General features: G+C 37.1%; 1 long non-coding RNA gene across 1 annotated transcript in view; it reads right to left on the bottom strand.

Annotated features, from left to right (window-relative positions):
* The window catches only part of LOC112951413, a 64775-nt gene extending 54976 nt beyond the window's left edge, over positions 1–9799 (bottom strand). Inside the window, exon 1 of the long non-coding RNA XR_003250192.1 lies at positions 9744–9799. This is a non-coding gene — a long non-coding RNA (uncharacterized LOC112951413). The remainder of the gene's footprint in view (positions 1–9743) is intronic.
* Positions 9800–19882: the final 10083 nt, after the last annotated feature.

The following is a 19882-nucleotide window of genomic DNA, read 5'->3' as shown; positions in this document are numbered from 1 at the left end:
AGTGCACTAAGAAGTCTCAGAGACACCCAAACTGTGTTTGGATTGAAGCCCAAGGTCTTGTTAGTACTTTGTAAGTGTGCAATGAACTCTAAGCATCTGTCTTGGAAATCTAAAAAGACAGAGCTACTCTGATGCTAGTTATGCCATCTCTGCCACAGTTTTGGTTGAATGAGTATTGCTTCAAATCCTCAAGAGATAATCCCACTAGAGAGCACTAGTGTGAAAAAGGCATCAGACAGCTATTTGGACAGATTTTTCATGGATACGCATGCATACAAAAACACACATACACAAAAAATATTCTCCAAATAAAATTATGAACTATAGAGCTTTTGTAAGTGAAACATCGAAATATTTCCTATTCTATGGAGAGAAAATGAAAAATGACAGCAACAATTTACACTGAAATATCCCTTTTCTAGGACCTTCTGAGCTAAATGATCTGATCTGATGCTTGGATGTTTTCGGCAACACCACTAAGGTTCTGAAGAGTGAACTGTGAGGAGATTCCTTTGGGTGCAAGCATAACACTCCGGTAAATCTGTGGAGCCTTTATGTTTGCCTCATCTATGACAAATGTGAGTTCGCTGCAGCCTAACTCACAAATGTGCAGATTCAAATTAAGTATAAAAAAAGTACATAGATTTCAATATTTTTGGACCTGCCTAGTGAAGACTGTTATTGTAACTGAATTCTACTCAAACAATATTCAGTAGACATCGGGGAGCCAGAGTACACCCTCTTTTAACTTGAAGTCCTCGACTTAGATAACTAGCCTCTCTTGGTCTGAAACAAGGTAGTCTGGTGCAGAGAAAACATTGCAAAATTCATCTTCCAATGGGACTTCTGGGAAATTTAGAAATAACTTTGAGAACTGGTATAACTAGTGTCCAAATAAGCACTTTACCTGTTGCCTTTAAAAAAAAATTAAACATGACTGCCCCATTAGCTTCAGAGACCACGGAAATACATTTGAAATGGAGTAGTCTACATTTTACTAGTTCTGGAGTGCATGATGGCAAAAACTAGAATACCAAGTTTAGCAATCTTAAAGCCAATACTACTAGTCTTTGATTGAGAAGGGGAAAAAGAGAGAGAGAGAGAGAGAGAGAGAGAGAGAGAGAGAGAGAGAGAGAGAGAGTCATGTGAGACACTTAAGTGAGCAGAAAATATCCTGACTGGTTTATGTATGGGAATTATGTGCATCAGACTTAAAGTCTAACTACTATAAGCTACATATACAGAAAAAAAACCACAGAGTTTTCTTTCTATTAAGTCATGGAAGTCAGCAATGTGCATCTGCAAAGTGAACTGCTAGGGAAGCCATCTGTGAACTCTCTGCTAATAAATATATTTTAAAAAGCTTTTCAGGAATATCCTTATCTTGAAAACAGAAGGCAAATTTCTTCCATTTTCAGGTTTATGCCTTTCCTGTAGAATTCTACCTAGTATTAGAAAGATTTTTTCTGATGCTGAATTATCTAATTCAAACCTTCCAGGAATTATGTAATCTTTTCTCTGTGAAAATCAGCTCCTCTGCATGAGGAAGTCCTTTCTATTAGGTATTGACTGCCCGATTTGGCTTACTGTTGAAGCAGTTAGAACGATTGCCCTCATTCATGCTTTCCTTCCCCTCTCCTGCTAAATCAGACCATGCTCTGTTCTCTGTTTTAGCATAGAGAACAGATGGAGGCCCAGACCCTTTAGATTATCTTTCAGTATTGAAGATATTTCTGTTTACTTTTGCCACCAGAACACCCACCATTGTTTAAATAATAGCTCTAATATTCTTTATCTGTGTCGTGACACTTCTTGGCTGAGCATTTGATATTCTGTACATCAAGTGAACAACTGTCGTGTAGTTTTCTGGGAGAAGAAGAAGTTTCTGTAATAGTTATTGAATATTAGAAGTCACAACACATAGAGACTGTTCTAGACTACATTTCCTGGCTATTTTAAGTACAGAGCACTTTGACAACCAGTCTTTAAATGTGAAACACTTTCACCAGAAGATCAAATTAAGTTCAGAAAATCTCCCCTACAACTGTGAATTCTTCAGAGTAAGAGATAACTGTTGTATTTGAGAACCATGTGGACAAGAGGAAAATAAAATATGGAGGTGCCCTTGCTCTACAATTTTTGTCTACCGATCATTGTAAAACTAGATGATGAATAGAGAAGAAAAAAAAACAGGAGTGGATGTGCTGTAGATACACTATTGCCTTTTTTGTGTTTCTGGTGGATTCTCATAACAAAGCCCAAGACTGCACATATCTGATCAACTATTCCACCATAAAGCACATACAATAGGTGATAAAATATGGAAGTATCACACACACAAAGCCATTAGTCTGAAACCTGCAGAATTCACCTTGCTTTATATATTTAAAATATGAAGTGATATAATTCAAGGTCAGTACAGACTGAATTTGACAATCTCCATAAGAGGTGCATTGTCCTCCCTCTTTTCCACCACTCCAACCTGCAGGGAGATAGCTGAGAATGAAATTACTGATTTGGACCTTTTCTTATTTGAAATTACTCTGGAGTCTAACAGTTTTGCTGACTTCTCACAAATACTTCTCATAAGGATTTCTCACAAAATGTTAACTGGGATTTCCAAGTGAGAAACAGATTCCAAGTTCTCAGCAAAATCTGAGCAAATTCTCAACTCAAAGCCACCTAGTGAAGTCACTCATCAGGCAGTCCCCACATAGCCTTAGGGCGCTCGGTCTCCCATGCTGTCCATGGGCTAAGGACAGTTAAGCTTGAGTTCCATGGTCTGCAAGGCCCTCAGTGCAAGAACAGCAGAAGAGGAATTCATATATCTGGCTAACATTCTCCTTCAAATCTTTTCCAGTCACCAGCTGTAATTTCCCTCATAGCTCTAAATAGCATCAGCAGATACCACAGAGCAAATGTGCTCCAGCAGAACTACCCAAAAAGGTTTCTGTAGCTCAAGGGAAGGAGAAAAAGAACTGAGGTTTCTGTGAATCCCAATTCACTGAGCTCAGCAGTGCTATCAAAGCAGCCTATATACAAGCTTTTCAGTTGCAAAGGAAACTCCTCACCATTTCCTCAGGAAGCAGAAGGGAATGCATGTGTGCAATTCCAGAAATCAATTCCTACACTGTAAATTGTTTTGTTTCCTTGATTTACCGTTTTCTACTTCAACAGCTAGCCCATAGGCATGATGAGCTAACATTTGTGCAAAATCTGCTTGCTTCAGAGATATCAAGCACTAATCAATGAGGCCCCTATAAAAAAAGTACTGGGATTTTTATTTGTTTGATTGTTTTTTTTTTTTTTTTTTTTTCTCTTCTGAGGAATAGACTGGTGCATTTTTAGCTGAGGTGGAAAAAAAACACGTTTACTATATGATGTCTCCAGAATTCTTACATCTCTGAAGTAGACCCCGATGCACAAATGCATGCAAAACCACTTTGGCTATTGCAAAAAAATGGAGTTTTCTCCTAGTTCTGTGAATTACAGCTATAAATGTCATTGTGAAAATATACAAGCCAAATAAAAATATCTATTCTGAGCTCTTTGACTTTTTTTCATCTTCCCCCTCTCCCATCCCTTTCTCCTGACCCTTTTGTGTCAACATTTTTTCCCTTCCATCCCTCCTCGTTTTCTATTTAAGCTACTTAATTTTCTTTCTGGTTTATTTTCAATTCTTGTTCTGCGCAGCATCAAAATAAATCGGTTATTTAACTAAAGACCGATAGTGAATATTTTACTGTAATTTGAAAAAAGCAAAACATTTTAGAGGATAACATTTTGCAATTCCTTAAAATTTCTGCACTTTCTGTTCTGCTTTAAGAACTTTCTGAAACATATTTTACTAAAACATAAAAATGATAATCAGATCCCCCAAGACTACTGCAGATATCTGCAGAGTTGCATATCAGAGAGAAAATAAATATATAAATAAAATCTCTTTGGTCAGTTTGGACTCCTTGGCCACCAGGGACTACTACCTGCCAAGATCGACTATTGCCAGTTATTCTCATCATCAATAAACATGTCTGTATACTTTGTACCATATGTTGTATTTTTTTAAAAAAATGCAAAAAGTTTCAGCAACACAGTGAAATAAAAACTGTTAAAATCTATGTAGATCGTATAAATATTTTTCATCACTTTTTTTGTTATTGAGTTCTACTTTGGACTTATAGTCACAGTCACTCACAGACTTAAATATAACTTGATTCTTAGAAAGAGTAGGTGCATCACTGTGATATAAAGAGAAGAGTTGAGGACCTGAATCCAAGCTTCCTTACCAGACAGGAAGCAAGGGCAAGAACACAATACAAAAAGGGTGGACACAAAAGTCAGATAAGTTGTGTTTTATTCTCACAGAAGATATTATGCAAGTTTTTTTCCTAATGAGATTTGCTATAGCTAGAAAAAGGCAGGAAATCACAACCCATATCTGAAGTGAATTCTATAATATGACAATATCAGGGATTTTGCATCAAATCAGTGCCCTGGACAAGATGCTACACCTGACTACCAAAAAATCTGAATAAGAAGTGATTTAATTGTTTTAGCCAGGAAAACACTTCTCAGATGAAATGGTAGGTATTCATAGACATCTCTGTCTCCCATTCATATATTGTATTCATTGAAGTTTACATAAAATTATTCCATTCCATCAGATGATCATATTCCTACCCAGATGGCAGTACTGGTTCAGACTGCACAGTTTCACAAAAGCAGATGGAAGGAGAGGCTCTTAAACCTCTGGAATTATCTCAAATATACTGTGTGCCACAGCCGGCAAAAAGAAGAAACTACCAGATATGGTAACATCCAAATAATGAAGAGTCCAAGAGAAATGAGTTTGTCCACAGAATGACAGACACAATTTAAAATCCTCTCCAAGTTTAAAAAGAAAAAAAATTATAAAGCGCATACTTTAGTAGGATAAAGTTTAATACATTCAGGAATTCAGAAAGAATAAGGACCTTTAGATGTCTTAGGATATTGTTCACTCAAAGACCTTAAAGGACTTGACAAACATTAGAAGCTGGAGTTCCTTGGTAACTTTCTGAAATACTGATTTATTAAAATGTTAGGTGAGAACTTGTTGGTTGCTGCTAAATTCCAGTAAAACCCAGAAGAATCTGCCTGGTTTCTTGCCAACCTGTCCATCTGGCTTCATGGCAACCCAGCAGCCAGACTGCTGCAGAGACCACATTTCCAAGCTCCTGGCCCTCAACAGCCCAGGAACATCGTGTTCCACGGTTACCCAAAATACTCAGGTTTCTACCTGGCAGGCTATTGGAGATGGCCCAAGAAGCCTCAGAAAATGCTTCAAATATTTCACAAGAAATGTCACTCTGACCTTCTCTAAGCAAAATGTCAGAATTTTCATTACATGGAAAATTTCAAAATGTCATTTCTGTTGCATTTCAGAATGATACTTTTTTTTTTTTTTTTTTTTTTTAAAGTTTCCAGAGAATAGGAATTTCAGTGACTGGTTAGCTCTAATCACTTCACATTCTCTTTCCTAGAAAAATCCATTTTCATTGACTTATTGTCACATGTTTTAATGACTTTTCTAAAGCTACAAAAAAAAGCGAGTCTGAAGTGTGGCATACAATTCCCAGTTTGACGTGCTACAAAGTAGTCCACCCTCCATGCTTAGAATAATTCTCCACTGCTTTTCTATGATTTAAGACCATCATAACTTTCTCAGTATCTCTATATAAGTTTCAGAGGAAGTAAATTCTACCAGCAACTAATTTTTTTTTTCCGGTAAAACTTTCATAATAATAAAGGACTTAGAACAGCAACCATTTCCTCTACTCCAGACTAGTAAATGTATCACCTTACTTGTTTCTTTCCAAACTGTAACCAAATACAGTGCTCAAAATGCATAAGCTATCATCTATTTTAACCCTGTGAGTTAATATAAAAATATACATTACTGAGATATAAAATTACTTAATAACCAGATTCAGGAAAGAAAACAAGATAACAGGAAGGAACAGAAAGTGATTATTTGACCTGTTGCCATACACCTCTTGCTAATCTATTTGATGTAACCTTGTTTTTGGAGATACAGCATCTTAACCATCAGATTTGCTAAAAAAGTTAAGAATAGTTTAGTGCCTTAAGATAGGATTTCTTGAAAAGACTGCCAGGTTATCATTCGTTAGCACATCTCCAGTAGAATTCAGCTATTTTGGCATTCGCAGCTCTTGCAGCTAATATGCTTTGCTATCCATACTTAATGGATGTTGTTACTGAGGTTGCCTATAGTTCTGCCTTCACTGCTGATTGAATAAAAATGTTGGAATGATGAGCACTTTAGGCAGCAGTAACAGTCTACTCTACTAAGACCTCCATCAATTCTTCTCTTCCTCCTCTCTTTCCATGTCATCTTTCCAGCTGCTGATACTTTATATTTTTTTTTTCTGAATGAATCAAATGGAAGGAGGATTATGACAGTGTTTAACTTCTTTTAAATTAAAGTTTTTCCCACTTCTCACATCTGGCATTATCACTGGTATAAGGATAGTAGAAAAGAGAGGGAACAACTATGGGATGTTGCCCAGAAGAAACAAAAGACACTGGAATGAAAATACCAGTAAGAGGAGGAACTTTTTGTCACCATTTGGATAGACACTTCTTAAAGTAGAGAAAGAGAAATCCTGCCTGTTTAAACTCACAATGGCATGAAGCACCAATTTTAAAACAACTTCAGGAGGGAGAGACAGAACATGTTTTGCAAAAAGAAAGTCACACAGGACTGTGCCTACCTTTGCACATATCATTCACAGAAAGGCATGTGTAAATAACCAGAAAGGTTTCTAAAATTGCAAATTACTGCACTTAACCTGCAGTAGTTATCTGAACCATTGTAAATTCAATGCAAGTCTTAGTTACAGTTTTGCCCTGTGTCTCTGAAATTATTTTAAAACTAAATAAAAAGGTACCAAATGCTTAAAAAAAAAAAAAAAAACAGAAAAAAATGATTCAGTTGCAATACCACAGCTTGAATGGGCTCTCAGGGAAGAACAAGATCATCAGGTTTTATAGCAGCCCATCAGACATGCACTATTCAGGCATACACGCATGCTTCCCTTTCTGCTCGTGCTAACAAGTCAACAAACAACGAGAAAAACCAGCAGGTTTCGTTCTGCCTATTTCCCCCCCCACATCCTACCTCCTATCTACAAGGGGAATGTTATAGCTACAACTTCCATCTATGGGATTTTTGGTTTCCTGGTATCACAGCAATGAGCGTTTTCTCTTACAAGATTCACAGGACTCCCAAACCACCTGTAGCCTTATTTTGCCATATGCACTGTCATACCACAGCCAAAAGCTTTCTAATGGGGATTCCCTAGTATCACTGATATTCACACTGTTCGCTAGATTCCAGTATTTTGCCCATCCCTCGAAGCAGAATACATTTAGATTACATAGTGTTTGAGTCAGTGTCTGCTGCAGTTCATGGGGCACTACCAGGCTTCTCTTTCAGATATTGCCTTTTCCTGCCTCAGCCCAGGTCAAGGTTGTAGTTTTGTTGTCATATTTAATTTAAGTTTCAAATATATTTAGCAGAAAGTGAAGGGTTACATTACATTCACATTATAGGCAATTATGGCTTTCTTTTCTCATGCATAGATGTTATGCAAAGCTGGGACACATTACATTATGAGATAAAATAGGTTCCATAAACACACATGCAAGTAGAAAAATGAAAGGAAAATACAAATTTGTAAAATATATTCCCAGCTCCATTTCTGACACTGATCAGAAAAAGCTTACTTAACCTCAGTGAGTCTCCTTTTCCTCCTATGCTAAACAGAGATAATCCCTACCACCTGGCTGCAAAGACATTTTAGACATTAAGGTAGTCAATGTGTTTCAAGGGCCTTGAGGGAAAGGCTGTAAAGAAAAGCAACTTGTTCATATTTAGTCTTTAGAGGAATGAAAGACCAATAAAAAGAGAAAAAAGACATCACCTGTAACAAGTAAACAAGGAAAAAAAACACAATGGGAAGCATAAAACCACCAAGAAATACATCAGTCGCGTTTTATCACTTCAAGCCAGTTTTCTCATACTGAAATATTGATTCATATGACAAACACAACAGTTAAAGACTTTCAGAGATTTTATCCCCTAGTTTTAAATGATAGATTGCGCTCTTACCTTTCAGGACATACATGCACACATTGAACACGATATAAACATTACACTGGGTTTCGTGTTAATTCTCACTAATAAATAATGAGAATTAGCTTTCTTTAATTACACAAAACAAGTATCTTTTAAAAAAATGCAGACACAGACAGTGAATAAAGCTAGTATTACAGAAACATAAATATGCCTGGCCTATGATTAACCTCACAGACAACTGAGTGAAAAAATTGACTGCTTAACCTGCATGTTAAAGGTAACCAGGAAAAGGAGGAAGGATAAATATTGTGCTACGGATCACCTTTCCTCTCTTCCTCCTGCATCTGGGTTGGGAAGGCTAGGAACGCAAAGTGGATTTTATTTGCATTTGGCCTTTAAATTTGCTTTTCTTTCTCACAATCTCAGCTAATATATGTGCTTGGACAACTTGTTGGAAAACAGAAAATATTTTCTTGAACTGAGAAATGAAATCTTAAAACTGCCTTTTCAAATCCAGCTGTCAGCTTATCCCTAATATCTACTGAATTCCATACACCTGGCAAACTCAGATACCAGTGATGTAATGCCACAAGCGCAAGCACCTCGCTATTTTATATTTTTTTAATCTTCTGATTCTATTTTTACTTTATAAGCTGCAGAGTGAGTTCTGCTACCTGCCAGACCCGTGCAGACAGCAGCATTCCACAGCTCCTTAACACCTGCAGCCTCCCCAACCTGAACTGAGAAATATCCAGCAATGCCAGCGATGTTACGTCCAAGCCATTAGCCTGCGTGCTGCTTTAGGCTGCCCTAATTGCTTGTGACCAGGACCATATTATGTTTTATTGTCTGTGCCGTCCGCAGCGCTGTGGTGTGTGGGGGTGCCCGGAGCTGCGAGGCTCCCCGTGGCGCGAGGTGGGACGCTCTGTCCCCAGCTTTACCCTGCACATCACGGGCTCACACTAAAGCGGTCCTGACACTGACCTCGCCGAGACTCGGCAGCTGGAACAGCCTTAACTAGGTATTAACACAGCAACGTGCTCCGTCAACTGGTGCCGGCTGCAGCGGGGAGGAGAGGAGAAGAGGCAGAGGAGAGGAAGCGCCAGAGCCAGAGAAGCTGGTTCACAAGCGCAGGAGTCACAACACGTCCCTTTAAGTTGTTTCCAGGAGATACCTCACACCTCCACTGCAGGAGCGCTCTGCTGCATCCCAAAGCAAGGGGAAGGCACGGAATTGCTTGAGCTTGTTTTCCTGCCAAGTCTCACAGAGCAAAGCATGCTGTTTTAGCAACACAAACACTCACAAACCAACACCAGAGAAGTAGATGTTATTCCCTTTAATTACTGGTGGCTAGCAGCCTGCTGAGCAAAGCGAGGGAGCAGCGAGCGGGGCTATACTAACCCTGCCACAATCCCTAATATCCAATAGGATATTATGAGTCCAGTACACAGAAAAGTATAATCCACATTTACACTTGGTGTACCTGCAATATAATAGGGTAGTTTTACTTCACTACCTTTCGATTCTACCTTTGGTGGTCTTTGGACTATACCACTGAACTAATCAGAAACATTTAAAAGTTTTAATCTGAATTCTGCTTTACCTTCAGTTCAGCGTGCAGACCATTCCCAGGGCAGAAGGGTTGGATGTGGGATTACTGCTGAAGTGCCCCACACCCAAGTTAGCTAATAGCTAATAACTCACCCCAGCTGAGCCACTTAACCTCAAACGCAACCCACCTGGAAGCCAGAGCTGTTGGAATAGTGGCAGACATGGCTACTGGGATTCAGAAAAATATAATATCAAATGGTTTACAAAAATATCAAGAGCAATGATTTTTGCCAATGCAGGGGAAAAAAAAGTCTCCTTGCATCTAGAAATATTTATGTGAATAACGAGAAGTCAAAGGGCTGTAATGGTTTGCAATGAGGGACAGGACAGAACAGCAGAGATATTTACCCATCAAGTTTTCATATGAGATGAGAATGGAGCTAAATGTGTTGCAACTCACTTGCTATAGGAACACAGCTGAATTGTGTATGAATTATCCCTCATCATCTAATTGGGACTTTGATGGGTGAGCAAAGGCAGTATCTTACATTGGAGCCTAATCAGTCAGGCCAAATAATAAACAATAAAGTGAACAACTTAATAAAAACCTTGTGATCATAAAAGAATATATCCAAACTGTTCGATATGAAGTTCTAAATAATCAATCGGAGGGACTGCAGCAGTAACAGTGTAAAGAGAAGCAAAGCAAAACTGTGCAGGGGGACAATTCTCCCTGATTCCCTGCTGATATGTTTGGAAATAACAGACAAGCTTTCAGGCTCAAAGTCTATCAGAGAAATAATAAGAAACAGTAAAATCTGTGCTAGCCTGCGATTAGAAATAATTTTTATTAATTTAAACAAGTGATTATACTGACTAATCAGCTTAAAAGGAAGCTGGTTAAAACTTGTGGCATAGAGGAGTGTTAGCAAGGGAAGAGATCATTAGAACATATGTAAGAGGCTGTAAAGCCAAAGTTTTTATTTACTCAAAAATGATTCGTATTTGTTATGAGCAGCAAATTTCTGATTCCAGGCTGAGATCTTTTGAAGATACTTTACACCTAAAATGGGACTCAGAACTGAGAATACTCTGAAACATTTTGTAGAAGCATTTTCCCACTTAAACCAGGGTACACCTGCTTTTTCCAACTATGCATTTCTGTGTTCACTCTGATGCCTACTGATTATTCAGTTTCAACACTTAACTGAAGACATCTGGCATGTGTTTGACATAGGTACATGTCAAACATGTACGTATCCATGGTTAAAAATTGGGAAAAACAAAGAAGACACAAAGCAAATCATTAAGCAAAGAGGACTAAATACCTGAGTCCAGGTTGTGCCAACTGTATAGGGAACCACAAGCTAGTGACCTTGCAATACTCAGTCGTGGCCATAGACACATCAGTGTGACCATGGTGGCATGAAGTGATTGCCAGATGCTAATTCCCGATACTTGGTCTGTATATAGAGGATAAAAGTAAAAGCCATAAATGCAGGAGATCCTTTTCAAACCCCTTGGCCCTGAACTGATAGGGAAAACAAAGAGTCCAAGGTAGACATAGACTTTTTCTAAGAGATATGCAGTAATTTGGAAAGAGGGACAAAACAAGTGAGAAAAAGTAATGAAAAACAATGATGTGAAACAGAACATGGAAGAGGGAAAAGTTAGAAAGACAAGTAGGAAAGAGTGAAGACTAAAAAGAATTGAATCCACTGCACTGCCTAAAGACTAAAAAATACCTTATGCTTTCATGTTACTTTCAGCCAGTGACAGATCGACAGGTCCTGAAACTGGATGCATAAGGAAATGCAGTAACACCGGTCCCTGCGTCCCAGCTTGTCTCTCAGTCCTACACTGACATCTAGTGTCAAGAAAATAATGCATCTATCCCTGAAACAGGAGGAGGAAAAAAAAAAAAAAAAAAAAAAAATGTGGTCCAAGTTTTAAAAGGAGCTGAATGTCTTTGCATGATGAGAGGACAAGATGTCCGTATTGCTCAGGACAAGAATTACTAAAAACATAGAAGAACCATAAACTGGCATGAACAGCACCCTCACGACTGGAGGAAGGTTTCTCCGCTAACAGGGATGCACAGATTCATGAATGAATTTGATCTAAGAATCAATGGATTCAATCCATGAGTGGACCAAGGAGTTTTGTTCTGATAACTGATCACAATGAAAACTGAGCAAACTTAGAAATATGGGTCCTAACTTCATCCCTGCTTGATGGAAGCTTTAGAGGAAATGATACTGAGTTTAGGAAAAGCAGTGATTTCTTTTTTTTTCCCTCCCCCTCCAATGTGATCTTGCATAAAATGGTTGGTTGGGGGTAATAGAGTAGCTTCATTACAGCTTTTTTTTTTTCTTTGAAAAGATTTATTTTTAACCTTCAGGAATGTCTTCATCCATATTGATTCTGGGATGCCAGTCTCATTTAAAAAAAAAATTGCATTCTTGCAACAGAATCATACACACTTCATACTCCTCCTTATACAAAATCATAATAACCTAGAAACTAGAAGCTTGTATAGGAGGAAAAGAATGCTCCTATGAAACAAGACAGTTTCTAAACTTCTATTTCTCCTTTTTTTTTTTAAAAAAAAAAAAAAAAAAGCTAGCCTTCCAAAACTATTTTCCAAAAAAAAAAAAAAAAGTTATCTGTAAAGCTTGTATGTTTGTCACTTTAAAATGTTATGTCTCTTAAAGGAAATAAAAGTCCTTCCCTGGATCTCCATACTTAAGTCATGAGTTTTAATTACGAGGTACTCTTGTTTCCTCTTTTAGTTATACATATGACTGTATCTTTCAAACCCCACAGGCTGCACCCCTGGATGTGAAAGAAGCCGTGCACTGGCTGCTCACAAGCTGCATGGATCTCTACGCACCCAGCTTATCTACTCATCAGAAATTCAGCCAGGCCAGGGAAACTATTTTTTTTCTGCTCCCTGCTCAGGCCAAATAGCATGGGAAATTTAATGTAAGTCGGTCTCACATTCCCTGACCATGAATGTGAAAAAAATTAATTCTCTGCAGCTAAATACCCTTAGAGTCATTTGGTATAAAAGGCAATGGTCTGTCACTTATATCCTGTGCTAAACTGGTAATGAAATCTTGAAGAGGGAAAGGGGGAATCATGACCAAAATAAAGCCCAAATTAGCCCATTGCCTTCACACCATTTTGAGATTCAGCATAATTGAATCAGTGAAATTATTCTCGATAGGGCAGGCTGTGTACAGGCCTGGGGAAGACAGGCAACACGTGCAGTTTTGCCCTTTCCTCTCTTCAGGCCTTCGCACTGCTGCCCAGTGGTGTGTGGTGATATTGGAGAGCTGGCTTGTTTCCACCTTGCCTCACTTAGCTAACTCTGCCGTAATAGCATTAAAAGCATGTGAGGCCCCAAGGGAGGCCATGGGGCACACACGAGCAGCACTCATCTCCTGCATGGCATCCCCGCAAGCTCCTTGGGGCAGGCAGCTCTGTACAGAATATATCCTCCTAAAAGCCACGCATAAAGGTTTCCCAGATGATAAATATGGGTGTTGGACGGGTCTTGCTGCTGCAAATGTAGAAAGCAAATAGCAATAATCACGTAAGAAAAAGTTTAACCTCTCAGAGGGAGGGAACAGGAGGAGCGACAGGGCTCTGTGACTGCTTTTTCAACAAGCACGTGTGAGTTATTGCTGTCCTTAGCAAGCATGACACTAATTATCGCTATAAATGGCCATTTAAATGAAGGGAATACAGTCTTGTAAACATTATGTACTTGATATTAAAAGAAATAAATATGCTGAGAATGAGCTGTGTGAAAAGTAATGTATTTTTGTCCTTTTAAATTAAAAAAAGAGCAAAAGATCGCTACCATCATGAAATATGGGAGATCAGCTTCTGATGAAAAATCTACATGTGAAAAAAAATCCACAATGACGATTAGAAACATTTATCAGAAGAGTTCATGTTTCTGATAAATATTTAAGTGTGCAAGGCAGAACCACTGAGAACAGTAAATACTTTATAGCTGGCACTTTGTCAAAACTGTAAGTGGCTCTGCCTTCGAATTTTACATCATCACTAAATTTACAGTCATTTGATAAGTGGCACAAGACAAGAATTACTCCTTTCTAAATCTAAACCAAGTAATAAATTTAACATCAGGATTCCTCTTATTGTCCGTTATCGTCTGATGACAATGCCTTTTACCTTCATTGTCTTGACAGAAATATGATATGTAAAATTGTAATGTCACATCACTCACGATGATTTAACACTATCCAGCCCACACCATTTTAATCAATCAAAATTGTCGCTTTTTACTGTAATGATTTTCTGGTAGATTCCTTGTGTTTAATATGATATATAAGTCTTATCAGCAGTTGATTTACTATTTCATTTCAAAGTCTAACAGCTCAGAAGGCCATTCTTACCTCCTTCAGACACCTTTGGAATTAGCAAACAAGTATCTTTTTAGGTACTAAAGGCAGACTAATTATTGCCAAAAGCAACTGAAGAATATTGGTCTCCAAGAAAATTTTTTTTTTACCATGAATGTGTATCTGAAAGGGAAGAAAAAAAATAAAGTAGTGAATTTAAAAATTTAGAGAAAAATGCCTCACTACAGAATGTACAGCAGAAGCATCGGCACTTCTTCTATTCTCAGTATCTCAAAGTGTCCACGGTCCTATCTAATTGCATAATAGAATTGCTGAACTCTGTAATTTTCCAGCTCTTTTCTTTATATTTCTATGTTATATCATCTTTTTTTTTTTTTTTTAACAGAAATCTACCACATTTATTTCTTAGACAACTGCAAGAAAACCAATTTGTGTTTGCAAAGCTCTTTCAAACACTACCCAGTATATGATTAGAATGGCCAATCTACATTAAACACATCTTTACATTAGGCTGCAACAAAGCACAAATGCTTAGAGCTATCACAGAACACTACGACAGCAATTCTAACATTGAAATGCTGTTTTTACATTCCCTTGCATACCAGAAAGGCTGTACTCTCATAAACAGAAAAATATACATTTGATCCTCTGTCAAACCTACGAGGGGTTGAGGGCCACCTGTCTTCCTTGGGGAGCTGACTGACACTTTCCCAGCCATAAAGCAGTGAGACCAACTATTTCCATTCCTTAAAAGCTATCAGCCAGCTCTTAATGACTGATAAAGAAACAAAAGCAGGAAAAACAACATGCTAATTACGTTGATAGGGAAAGATGAGAAGCTGCATTGAAGCTGCATCACTGATTGTGTAGCTAAGGAAAGGAGTCCTTTAAAGAACTGAGCGCTCTTTCACCACTTCAGAAATGGTGAGTATAAAATATGTTACTGGGAATCAGAGCAATTGAAGCATTATTTTTCTGTGAAGGAGGACTTTTTTCCGTAAAGCTCATTTTTCACAACAAGAAAACGTTTTTCCAATACCGCTGTACTTGTTTCATTAATCCTTCCTTCTTCTAAATGTATGATGCAAGTTACTCATCTTACTCAAACATCTGAGAATAATAATAATAGTAGTAATAATAATAATAGGAACAGCCAGGAAGAGAGAGACTCTCAGGTGTCCTTACTTGTAATATAGAAATTTGATTTTTCTTCCACTGTGTTTGGAGACCAAAGAATCTCTTCAAAATCTCCACTATTTTTCTCTTGTTATTACGAATGACCACCAGATGTTCTGTGACAAATTTCTTTTACAGTTATCTGGCAGTACACTAGTGATACAAGCTAGTATCCCAAAATCAGGTTCTCCCAGTATAGGAAATCTCTATTGAGGATATTTTAGTCAAGTACCTTGATTATACTCTACGAAAAACAAACTCAGATGCTGCTGGCAACTATCATTTGTAGGTGAACCTCTCTGAGTGTAAGGTATTCCTGTGAAGCACCCCAACTTACATCATCTCACAGCCCTTCACACTCCTCAGAATGCACTGCAGGAGAGGCCCAGTCAGCCAGTCCAGCTAGCATTATTTTGAGGGATTCATTGCAGACTAGGGGGTGCGAGTGGGGAGGGGGAAAGAAAAAAGAAAAAAAAAAGGCACCAATTTAAGTTATAAAGAAACTTGTTATCCAGTCATTCTCTAATGTTCTATAGTGGCATTTCTTTTACCTTTTTTTCTGAAGTATTTAGGTACCCTCACTGTCAGAATTATGACAGAAGTCTGGTCTGGTGCAGCAATTCTTTCCATAAATGACATTTTGCCATTTCTCAGACATAACTATTCGGTTGGACTAGAGAATGTAGAATTCATTCCGTGACTCCAAGGATAAATCTGCTGTCTATATCACTCAGCATTTGTTTAATAGAGATCCACTGCAAATTTTTAGCTTCAACACTTCAGAAGTAAAGTAGCTTCTAAAAACACTAACCCTACAGCTCAATTCATTACAACTAGTTTGTAACACTCAGAACTAATACACAGTTTCATACAATACCATTAGTATGGTACAGCATGCATACCATTAGTATGTACAGAATGCAATCTGACACTACAATTTTCAGAATACCTTCTAGTGTATAAAAAGGAAGAGATATCATACGTCACATCCAAGTTTCCATTAATTTCATATAGGATGATTTCAAGTTTGGAGCATGTTGTGTGCACTAAGCTAACGTTTTTCTTTTTTTGCTGCTGATCTCATTGTTACACTCTATATATTTTCTGGGTATTGATACTAGTTTATTTGGCTTTAAAAATATTTGCTTTGGAAGAGGAGCTTGGCCAATGCTGGAGACACCTGGCAGAGCTTTGTTCAGGCATAACTCTTTGGAAGCAAAAAATACCAGGGGAAAATAGGAGATGATTTCATCAGTCAGTAGATAAAAATTGTGATATATTAAAAACAGAAAACAGTTTGAATTCTATTTTTAATAAACTTTTGGCTTTTTGCCCTTATGAAGAGATCAGAGTAAAAAAAGACCTTATTTCTCTGCCTTCTAATAGCCTTTGATACAAGAGTTTTTCCTTACACACTGCAAAGGAAGAGTCCTTAAAAGCAGCCAAAATTATTAAAAGTTGTTGGCCTTAGATCCAGCAGATAACCTCTATGTAGTCTCCCACTGACATCAATTGGAAATTAGGATTAAGTAATCTGTTAAATTTAATCTTAGTGCTCAAGAAAAACAACCAAAAACGATTGTGTTAACTGAGCACCCCCACATGAAATATTAGAAGATGAAGCCATAGTAACTAATATTTAAAAAAAAAAAAAAAAAAAAAAAGGCTACAGTTTTTAAAGCACAAATAGAGTGCTTATAACTTTTATGGATGTCAATTTGAGTGTAAGGAGCCCAGCTTCTAGGAAGGTCGCCTTTGTAACCAATTTTTCGTGCATGAGTTTTTGCTGACACACTGCTTTGAGTTCCTGACTTTCTCCAAATCCTCAAAGTTAAGATAAGGTTCAGGTTCCCATAACAAAACAATCCAAACTGCACAACAGGAGACACTGAAAGTTGGAAGTGTTTTCTTCCTTCATTTGCTGAAGTCTTTCACTGAACATTGTATTTCCTGAACCCTAGATGGGAGACAAGTATAGGGGAAAAAGCAAGCCCGACGGTGCCTACAAGCTAGGGAGGTATTTCTGTGAGGCTGGAAAGCATCTCATTTTTACAGAAGAGTACAAACCCGTATTTTGAGTATCTGAAGATCATTTAACAGTCCAGTGACAGAATCTGGAAAAAAACAACTACAACAAAAAATCGTTACTCTCAAATCCTCTCCTCTGACAGTTGTACAAGAGTCTGCAGGCCAGGCAATTGATATGTAGCTTCTAGACTAATCTGGAAAATTTACATGAGTATGCAATAGTATTTTCTTCTATAACAAGATGTAAGGCCAGTCACCAAATGCATAGGACTTAGCAATGTTGCACGTCAGGGTTAACACCAACAGAAAACTTAAATAAAACTTAAATAAAATGACGAACACTTCAAGACGGTCAGCAGTATGGAGAATACAACCTGAAACAGATGAAGGTCCTGTACCAAAAACAGAAGTGCAGTGAAGTATTGTGCTAATCACATTAGTTCTAATCTTGACCTTATAATAATTAAAAATTGATGCTTAGACCATAATACAGCTGTGCAATCAAGTTTAAACCTACTAATTTTATAGAAGAATTTTAAAGAAGAAAGGCATATCAAAAGGTCACAGTTTAATTTCATGATCGTATATTTACTCTTTATTCCCATAGTGAAAATGTCTAATTTCTAAAAGAGCAAACCAATAATTACTTATTATGAAACTATTTTAGTCAATACCTAATTTCTCAGTATTGATTACTATTCAGACATTTAAAACATACCCTACAGCACCAACAAAGTGTTTATCATACTGTTCTTCTTACTAAGGCTTGTAACTATTAAAGATATTGATTAAAGACAAGGGTCTAAAATGCCAAACATTCATTATGATATAAATAAATCTTAAATTCCATTTTTGAAATGGCTAAATAATTAACTAGTAATAGAAATACTGAACAGTTAAAGATGTTTGTGAAGCAATGTAGATTTCTCTCACAAAATGCATTAAGTTCTTGATTGGGTTACATATTATAATTTTTGATCTTCTGTTTCAGTACTATTCTGCAAGAGAAATAACCTCAACCAGATCTAGAACTCGCAAGTTACATGATCAAATAAAGCAACGTATTGCTCAGCTCTTGCAAGTTAGCCTTTCACTAGACAACAGATGCCATTTCTTGAACTCCGTATCACTTCTTTGGGATGTTCTTGGTTTTTTTTCCTTGCTTCCTTAATGCTGATCTTCCATGAAATTAAAACATGCCATCTAATTAAGAGGTTCTTTGATTATCTCCTTTTAAATTACTGACATTAGCTGTGTGAAGAAGGGAGGAGTCTAAATATCTGCTATACAAAACAAGATTGCAATTCATTATGTTGTGGAATCCGATCTGCAGATCACAAACTCAGCCCAGTGAGCAAAGTTGAAAATGTCTGGATGTTTCCAGAAGTCAGGAAACTTTAGAGTTGAATCTTTGTCTGGATTTGTCCCAAGCCTATTTAATATAAGAACTGGGCTAGAAACTGCACAAACACTTTGCAAACAAATCTGCTGAACAAATTCAGATACATATTTATAATTGCTATTTCTGCATACTGAGCTCAAAGATTCACAAAAAAAACTCTTAAAAAAAAATCAAGATGCAAAAGTGATTTACTTTGAATATTAAGAGTTCTTATGAAAACATCATCACCAAATGTTCTAGCCAAATTGATGGCATTATCCTTTGAACAAGACAAATCTCCTACCATTTTTGAGTGCTTTGGGAGTTTATATTTATTTCTTAACATTTAAATAGACATAACTCAGAGATTGTTGCTCATTTTTCCTATCTATCCCAGCTGGAAGCTTGCAAAATACATTTGTCTCAAAGTCATGCGCACACCTCTTAGAAATCAGATGTCAGAAAATAGATTTTATCTTCCTTGACTCCCTTGTTGATACTATCTGCAGCTATGAAAAGTATCACCTCAGAAAAGATTACTCAGATGAGAACTTTCCAGAACAAGTCCCCGTCTCTGAAATAATGCTGCAAATTAGACATATTACCAAAAGGTCTAAGTGTTCAGAAATCTATGAAGTTGACTAGATGATCTCTAGAGGTCCATCCCAACCTCAACCATTCTGTGACTGTGTGTGACATAGAAAAAATAGAATTGAATTGAAATTCTTTTCAATTTCAGTGATCATATGAAAATATTCCAGTGTTTTAAAAATATTTTCGGCCATTATCGAGAATACTTTTGCATTTCAATATTTGCAAATTTTACCTACAGATGCAATTATACAAATATATATTGCCTGAAAATACAAATGTACCTAGAGATACAATTAACAGTGTTAAGCAATAAAGTCAGTGCACTTCATGTGTATGTGAATTATACCCCAAAGGAAAATTACTAAGATGTACTTTTTAAGCAGGGAATATATAAACAAAATCAGCCTCCATTTCCTAACGGACAGAATACAGTAAACAGAAACCTTGTGGTAAATGTGACTAACAGAAATTATACATATATTTACATCTCTCTCAATCCATTTTCTATTCCTGTTCTGAGATTCTTCTAGAAATGTCTATTACGTAGATTTATTTTTTTTCTTTTTACATTAAAAGTAAGTGTAAATGGCTGTTTTGAAATAGTCATATTTAAAA

This window comes from Nothoprocta perdicaria, unplaced genomic scaffold (genome assembly GCF_003342845.1).
Source record: "Nothoprocta perdicaria isolate Ctin4 unplaced genomic scaffold, notPer1 scaffold_35, whole genome shotgun sequence".
Lineage (NCBI taxonomy): Eukaryota > Metazoa > Chordata > Aves > Tinamiformes > Tinamidae > Nothoprocta > Nothoprocta perdicaria.
This window is presented reverse-complemented; position numbering and strand designations above follow the sequence as displayed.